The sequence below is a fragment of the Bos indicus x Bos taurus genome, chromosome 9 (genome assembly GCF_003369695.1).
Source record: "Bos indicus x Bos taurus breed Angus x Brahman F1 hybrid chromosome 9, Bos_hybrid_MaternalHap_v2.0, whole genome shotgun sequence".
Taxonomy (NCBI): domain Eukaryota; kingdom Metazoa; phylum Chordata; class Mammalia; order Artiodactyla; family Bovidae; genus Bos; species Bos indicus x Bos taurus.
The window spans coordinates 41,043,168-41,050,406 of NC_040084.1; the positions used below are offsets into that span (position 1 = coordinate 41,043,168).

General features: G+C 39.6%; 1 protein-coding gene across 1 annotated transcript in view; it reads right to left on the minus strand.

Moving 5' to 3' along the window:
* The window catches only part of LOC113898267, a 175,953-nt gene extending 169,113 nt beyond the window's left edge, over positions 1-6,840 (minus strand). Inside the window, exons 1-3 of the mRNA XM_027551255.1 lie at positions 6,674-6,840; positions 4,521-4,593; positions 4,042-4,152 (exon numbers count right to left, since the gene is read on the minus strand). The gene's annotated coding sequence lies outside the window, so the exon portion shown is untranslated. The remainder of the gene's footprint in view (positions 1-4,041; positions 4,153-4,520; positions 4,594-6,673) is intronic.
* Between the last annotated feature and the right edge of the window lie 399 nt (positions 6,841-7,239).

Below are 7,239 nucleotides of genomic sequence, written 5' to 3' on the forward strand. Positions count from 1 at the left end.
AAAGGAGTTTTTATTACTATGCTCAGTATGTTCAAGAATTGAAAGGAAAATGTGAACATAATAGAGAAATGAAAAATAGTTTAAAAAGTTAAATAGAGCTTTTAGAAACGAAGACTACAATATATGAAATAAAAAATTCATTGGATAGGATTAACAGCAGATTAGAACTGGACATGGAACAATGGACTGATGCAAAATTGGAAAAGAAATATATCAAGGCTGTATATTATCACCCTGCCTACTTAACTTATATGAAGAGTACATCATGCTAAATGCCAGGTGGGATGAATCACAAGCTGGAATCAAGATTGCCAGGAGAAATATCAACAACCTCAGATATGCAGATGATACCACTCTAATGGCAGAAAGTGAAGAGGAATTAAAGAGCCTCTTAATCAGGGTAAAAGAGGAGAGTGAAAACCTGGCCTAAAACTCAACATTCAGAAAACTAAGATCATGGCATCTGGTCCCATCACTTCATGGCAAACAGATGGGGAAATAATGGAAACAGTGACAGATTTTTTTTTTTTTTTTCTGAGCTCCAAAATCACTGTGGATGGTGACTGCCCCCATGAAATTAAAAGATGCTTGCTCCTTGGAAAGAAAGCTATGACAAACCTAGACAGCACATTAAAAAGCTGAGACATCACTTTGCTATATACATATAGTCAGTGCCATGGTTTTTCCAGTAGTCAGGTATGTAGTGAGAATTGGACCATAAAGAAGGCTGAGTGCAGAAGAATTGATGCCTTCAAATTGTGGTGCTGGAGAAGACTCTTGAGAGTCCCTTGGACAGCAAGGAGATCAATCCAGCCAATGCTAAAGGAAATCAGTCCTGAATATTCATTGGAAGGACTGATGCTGAAGCTGAAACTCCAATACTTTGCACATCTGATGGGAAGAGCTGACTCATTGGAAAAGACCATGATGCTGAGAAAAATTTAGGACAGGAGGGGAAGGGGGCAACAGAGGATGAGATGGTTGGATGGCATCACAGACAAAGGACATGAGTCTGAGCAAACTCAGGAGATAGTGAAGGACAGGGAAGCCTGGCATGCTACAGACCAAGGGGTCACAAAGAGTCAGACAAGACTTAGCAACTGAACAACAATAGGAGCAGCAGAGGATTAGACAGTGAAGAAGAAAAGGTTAGTAAACTTGAAGATATAGCAATAGAAACTATACAAAATGAAGCATGGAGGGGGGAAACAGAAAAATTTAACAGAGCCTCAGTGATTTATGGAAGATATGAAGTGATTTAACATATATGTCTAGGCTTCTCAAGTGATGCTAGTGGTAAAGAACCCACCTGCCAATGCAGGTAGATGTAAGAGACACAGGTGTGATCCTTGGGTTGGGAGGATCCCCTGGAGGAGGGCATGGCAACCCATTCCAATATTCTTGCCTGGAGAATCCCATGGACGGAGGAGCCTGGCAGGCTGCAGTCAATAGAGTGCAGAACAGACACGACTGAAGCATGCACGAATGAAATGTATATGTCGCTGCAGTCCCAAAAGGACAAGGAGGGATATAAAATACATTTGGAGAAATAACAGTTGAAAAAACTTTTAATTGATAAAAATGATAAAATCACAATCCAAGAAGTTCAACCAACTCCAAGCAAGAGAAACACAAAGAAAACCTCATCAAGGAACATCATAATCAATAGCTTAAAACCATTAAGAGAAAATCTTAAAAGCAACCAGAGAACAAAAGAATAAAAAGTATTAGGAAATGGAAACAATGCAAACCAGAAGACAGTAGAGCAACACATTTAAAGAGATAAAAGGGAAAAAATATCAGCCTAGAATACCATATTGAACAAATATACCTTTCTAAAATGAAGGCAAACAAAGACCTTTTTTTTAATTCAAACAAATACCAAGAGAATTTGGTCCTTGGCACATCTGTTCTACAAGAAATGTTAAATTAAGTTCTTTAGGCAGAAGATAAATGATAACATATGGAAACTTGGATTCTACCAAGCTTTTTCAAAGCTTTTGCCCGTCTAGTCAAAGTTATGGTTTTTCCAGTAGTCATGTATGGATGTGAGAGTTGGACTATAAAGAAAGCTGAGTGCCAAAGAATTGATGCTTTTGAATTGTGGTGTTGGAGAGTCCCTTGGACAGTAAGGAGATCAAACCAGTCAATCCTAAAGGAACTCAGTCCTGTATATTCATTGGAAGGACAGATGCTGAAGCTGAAACTCAATATTTTGGCCACCTGATGCAGAAAAGTGACTCACTGGATGCCAGAAAAGATTGAAGGCAGGAGAAGAAGGGGACTGCAGAGGATGAGATTGGTTGGATAGCATCACTGACTCTATGGACATGAGTTTGATCAAGCTCCGGGAGTTGGTAATGGACAGGGAGGCCTGGCATGCTGAGGTCCACAGTGTCGCAAAGAGTTGGACACAACTGAGTGATTGAACTGAACTGAAGCTTTTTCAGCCTCTGCACTATTGATGTTTGGGACTGAATAATTCTTTGCAGTCAAGGGGTGGTTCTGTGCATTGCAGGATGTTTAGCAGCATCCCTGGCCTCTACTCACTAGAAGCCAGTAGCAACCCACTGCTGCTGCTAAGTCGCTTCAGTCGTGTCCAACTCTGTGCGACCCCATAGAGGCAGCCCACCAGGCTCCCCCGTCCCTGGGATTCTCCAGGCAAGAACACTGGAGTGGGTTGCCATTTCCTTCTCCAAAGCATGAAAGTGAAAAGTGAAAGTGAAGTCGCTCAGTCGTGTCCGACCCTCAGCGACCCCGTGAACTGCAGCCTTCCAGGCTCCTCCATCCATGGGATTTTCCAGGCAAGAGTACTGGAGTGGGGTGCCATTCCAACCCACTCCCCTCCCCAAATCATGACAGCCAAAAATGTCTTGCCAAGCATCTCCAACCTTCACCCTCCCCTCCTTTTCTCTCCCACGAGAAACACTGATACACACTAAGGAATGAAGAGTGCCAGAAATATTAGGGAAAGAGAATCCTGGATGAAAATAATGACATTAGTTTGACTTGCAAACAAAATCTGAATACTTTTGTTTCTGTATGATTTATTATTAGTTAATTGCTAACTTATTACTTATTAGTTAGTTGCTAATAATCTACTTTGTATGCATAGTGAGGTTGTAACTCAAAACACAAGAGTAAAGAACAATTAATTTTTAAAATCTAAGCAGTACATGCTTATTATAAATTTTTTTTAGTTTTAGAAAAATTATAAAATTTTAAAAATAATTTCTATCATAAAAAATTTAGAAAATGCATAAAAGCAAAAAAAGGAAATTCATTGTTTGCCATTCAAAGACAGTAATTACTAACATTTTGGCCTATGTCTGCTCTTCAAGTGATTTTTCTGTACACTACATGACCATTATTGTAATATACATACACACATATGTTTTTGTTACCTAATATTACATAACACAATAATTCTTTATGCAGAAAATCTTTAAAGGCAGAACAATAATCTATCAAATACCATACTGTTTTTCTTAACTCTCCTATGATTAGACATTTAGGCAACTCCAATTTTTTCACTTTTATTATAATGCTGCAATAATGATCATTATGGAATATCTTCCCCCCACTCCCCATGTTGTGAGTTATTTTCTTAAGAGAGATTTCCAGAAATATCTTCCTTAGGTCAGCCAACAGTTTTTGAGGTCTGCAACTATCTTAGTCAATGTTGTATTGCTTCCTAATACCAGCACAGGGAGTAACTAGTAGAAACTTTGCCAATTGTCTAGCGACTGTAACTAAGCTGAACTTAAATGGCATGTTGTAGCTGTTGTTCAGTTGCTAAATCGTGTCTGACTCTTTGTGACCCCATGGACTGCAGCACTTCAGGCTTCCCTGTCCTCCACTATTTCCCGGAGTTTGGCATGGGTCTCTAGCAAAGAAGAGCATTTATATGAACCAAATTCTGCAAACCATACATATAGAGAATATTGTACCCTGGCCAGAGGACATACCAGAAAGCCAATTTTGTTCATACATTTCTACTAAATTTCAAATCTCCTTTTCAAATTACAAAATGACTCTTACCTGCAACAGAAGCAAAGGTAAATTTTCAGGAGTGTACTCTCTCCTTAGGCAGCTCTCTAGCTCCCTCTGCATGACATCTGATTGAATAACAAGGGACTTTGACTCAGCCACCTGAACCCCGGAGAACAGAGCAAGCAAAGAAAGGGAAAGAAGGAAACAAAACAATCAGTGTCTATGACAGAAAATGACATACAATTTCTGATCGCTTTTATATGTTATGCTGTTATACCTAAGATTTCAAATAATTATTTTTAACATCATAAATCAAGGAACTGTAAAGTTGAACACTCTACAAAAATCAGATATCTCTGAAGGATTGGCCTTCTCTGGTCCAGCAGTGAGCTGAATGTTTTTTCTTCGTAAACATTGTCAGTAAGATCAGCTGCTTGTTTACAAAAAGTTTTCCTTGTCAAGAGTTTCCAACAATTTAGCAAATCCTAATTCACTGTGGTATTGAAATAGCCCATTGTTTTACTCACCTGTAAAGTTTTCTTTAGGGCCAGTTCCCTTTCTCTTCTAAAGTAAGAGATGTCCTTCGGCATTCGAACAGAGCTGCAGAAAATTTTATGCAACAGAAGTTGTAATTATAGAAGCTATTATAAATCAGATTAAAGACTGTTGCTATTGTTTAGTCGCTAAGTCAAGTCTTATTCTTTGCAACATCATAGACTGCAGAGCACCATGCTTCCCTGTCCATCACTATCTCCTGGAGTTTGCTCAAACTCATGTTCATTGCGTCTGTGATGCTATCCAATCATCTCATCCTCTATCACCCACTTCTCCTCCTGCCCTGATTAATCTGCAACTCCACAACTGCTCATTTCTAAATAAACATATTACACTGGATTATTGGTGGCATGTAAAGGCCACAGGCTTCTGTCTTAGAATCTCTCTTGTGTATACCTCATTCCTGTTAAACCTTAACTTGGGCCAGATGTCCTCTCCTTCTAGTCTTTCCTTTTACCCCAACTTATCTCTCTAGAAAGAGAGACAGTGGTGAGGACGTTTCTTACTCCTACCCATAGTTCCTTCTATAATCTCATTTCTAACAATTACTGTGCTTATCAGACCTCTATCTCATCGATTTTATTTGACACATAAAATAAGTATTATTCAAACAAAACGTTTTTATTTTTGTGTTCTAGCTCAGTTATCTGGAGGATGAAAATGACCCTTATATATCAAACATGAACTACTTTGGAAATTATTTTAACCAAATTTTCTGCTTCAAAAAATGTATTCATCTCTAGGAAAAACACTGCAGAAGTGCTTGCTTAAGCACCCTCATTGACTGTTGTCCAAGCCTAACCATGAGGAAGGTGTTTGCACCAGGGACTCTGACATAAGGAAGTACAAGCAGCATTGCCCTGGGGTCTGATAAGAGGTGGGACCCTGGGTCAGAAAGAGGGATCCTCTCCACATTGGGTGTAAGATACACCCCAGGGCTTGGTCGCTTCGGGAACATTAAAACCATGGTGCAAATGTTACTGTATTAAGATGGGACTCTTAATACAGACTCTTGCAAACACTGGCAAGGGGACCACAGGAGATCATTCTGGAATACATGTGAGAAATGAGATTTGAAGGTGATTGTAGTCAGTAAAGTTCAGATTAATATTGTTCATGTGACCATTTATCAGTCCTCCTTGAATAAGTTTTAAGGGAAGATGAAAATAGATTGTTAGTTTATACACTTGTCAGCAGTTCACCCCACTGGAATCATGGTCCTGTTTCTCAAAGGAACACCAGGCTGACAGTCAGAAGGCCTCCCAATCATGTGGGACTAAGAAACCCATGAGCCAGCTATGTTGAATTCCCAGCTGCAGTTGGAATAATGCCTTCTCTTATCTCATGTCTTGGTTTTGATGAAAAAAGATACAAGTTTTGAAAGGGCCTTGAGGGTAAAAGCATGAATAAATCAAAGGTATAATTTCTGTGATTACTGGGTACCTGTATCCTGGCTACAGCCTCACAGAGATGGAAAACCAGTAACCACCTAGAAAGGGGACCAGCTACTAAACAGGCAGTCAGGGAAACAGAAGAAACCCATTCTTTCCCTGCCCTCTTGTCTTCTAATTCTTTGGCATGCTGGGAGTTTGGGTGGGATTCAGGGTTCAGCTCTCTGACCCTCTCTTGCTCAGATCATGCCTTTCCTCTCAGTTAACCTCAAAGTGTCTGTGAATGACCTAAAGAGTTCAATTGCTATCATTGGCAGCATTTACCTGTAGAATAGTTCTTAATAGAACATCATTTTGCAGAATTCACTATCAAATACCTCATATTATTTTTGTTTTGAAATTTCTCATCAAAATCAAGGTCAAATTCAGTTAAAATATCATTGGAGAAAATAAGGTTTCATTGACTATGGTTTGTATAATAGCTTCTGGAATCTTAAGACAATGATATGTGTGAGATGGAAGAGCACTTTTTCATTTTCTTTGGTAGCACATTGCCTCTAAATGCCTTGACGATTCTAGAATATAGGAAAGCCTTAAGGGCAGCAGTCAAGCCTGAGCTTGAGATGCTGCCAAATGTCCAAGTAAAAAGGAGAGGGGGGCTCTGATGGAGATTATGGGATGTGAGTAGTGGTTGAAGCTCTTGAAGACCATGCCTTCACACTGCCACTATTTACCTGTAAGTTTGATGAGCTGACCCCTGGAGAGTCCATTGTTCTTCTATCTCAGACTTCAGTTCAGTCAATTGTGTAGCCAGTTCTTTTTCCAACACCTGGATCCTTTCTGTGGAAGCGATCTTATAAATTTCATCCATGGTTTGCAATTACTAATTTTCTGATCCCTGAAAAAAAGAGCACAAAACTTGTGGCTGATTCCATTGGTGACCATTACCCAGTGTGTGAGACTTTGTCTATCATTGTCCAAGAAATCACGTCAACTTTGTGGAAATTACAACTTTTTGTAATTTGGAGAAACAGCTGGATTAGACTATCATTTATGAGTTAATCACTATTTGGTGAATAGTAGAGAAAATATAGGTTATATCTCCATTGATCATCTTTATTCAGCCCAGTTCACCTTTAGAAATATCTCTATTCCAGCTTTGATTGTGCTGCTGCTGCTAAGTCGCTTCAGTCGTGTCCAGCTTCGTGCCACCCCAGAGACGGCAGCCCACCAGGCTCCCCTGTCCCTGGGATTCTCCAGGCAAGAACACTGGAGTGGGTTGCCATTTCCTTCTCCAATG